The sequence below is a fragment of the Penaeus monodon genome, chromosome 32, assembly GCF_015228065.2.
Source record: "Penaeus monodon isolate SGIC_2016 chromosome 32, NSTDA_Pmon_1, whole genome shotgun sequence".
Lineage (NCBI taxonomy): Eukaryota > Metazoa > Arthropoda > Malacostraca > Decapoda > Penaeidae > Penaeus > Penaeus monodon.
The window spans coordinates 745,759-747,129 of record NC_051417.1 but is presented as its reverse complement, the minus strand read 5'-3'; the positions used below and the strand labels follow the sequence as shown (position 1 = coordinate 747,129).

The following is a 1,371-nucleotide window of genomic DNA, read 5'->3' as shown; positions in this document are numbered from 1 at the left end:
CTCGCTCACCTTGCTTGGAATATTCCTGGGCGGCATAAGACAGAGCAGCAGAAGCTTTCCCTAGAAGAAATAACCCACTGAATGATAATGATAATAGAAAATAAAATATTCTACTAAAGTGTGTATATTTCAAATGCACAGAAGATAATTGTGACTGGCATTAAATTTTCTTCCTAGATATAACTTTCTCTCCGAAAATATTCCTGTATCCGCCCTTGGTCAGGACTATTCAGTAAAATCATGACCGCTGTCGAAAGGCAGGCGGCAGACGGATCAGCACGCACTCGCACACCTGGTAGTATTTCTTGGTGTAGCTTGTGTAGAAAAGTCTCATAAGTAATACGTTACGGTTATTTTCGTATCTGTGTGTGTGAAATTCGCAGTTCTCCAGATAATCTATGCCTAAAGTTGCCGATTTTGTTATTCTCTTGATCATATTAACTTTTGTATTCTGAGCAAATCTGATTTTTCCGTCATCACGCTGCCGATCTGCTGAATCACAAAACAACCCATCCACCTTGGTAATGAGTTCGATGCCTAACTCTCTATCCCTTCTAGTCATACCTGGGGCCAAGCTCACGTTATATTGTATAGTCATAACAAGAACCTGTTATGATTAAGAAGGCTACATTCTAGTGTTCATGTATTGTAATCATTAAGATAAATGAGCTGTGTCCGCTTTGGTGACATACTGAAACGCGAATCTGTTTCGAAGCTAATAAGATTGAAAGACAAAGGGGACTGGGATAAATTAAGCCGTTCCATTGATTACAATTAATCTGTGTCTAATTGTAAACCTCCACATTAAAGTTCCCTTTCCCAACACCATGTTTATATTTGGTCCGACCTCTCTGCACCCCAATGGCACTCAGACGCGTGAATGGATAGAATTCACAAGGCCTGTGCGTGTTTGAGCGACGCGGATTCCCTCCCGCACTTCTTAACTGGTCGTTGCTAAATGTATACGCTTCTTTGTGACATTGATCCCCGGCATAATGGTTTCCTGTTATCACCTTAACATTATCTGTCAGTCACGTAATCGAAAGGCGGAAAATTCACACGATACGATGCATTGTGATCACATTTTGTAAGCAAATGGAGTAGGCCCTCCCCCCGTCGCGGAAACTTTGGATCGTGACAGTACTTGCATATCACACCTGCCTACAAAGGAACACCCGCAGGAAAAATGAAGACATGGGCATGCGTAAACAGCTTGAATTCTCCCTTTCAAGATTTAAAAATAACATTTTCTTTTTATTAAAGAACCATCTTCCCTCTCCCCCCTTCCCCAACTCACCTTTTCATCTCTTACATTCCCCTTTCCTCCTTCTCCCGCTCTCCTTTCCTTTTATCTCATATCGCTCTACCCGC

General features: G+C 41.8%; 1 protein-coding gene across 1 annotated transcript in view; it reads left to right on the top strand.

Annotated features, from left to right (window-relative positions):
- LOC119593349 (obscurin-like) overlaps window positions 1-1,371 on the top strand; it is a gene marked incomplete at its 5' end in the record, with an annotated part of 19,749 nt that overhangs the window by 3,251 nt on the left and 15,127 nt on the right.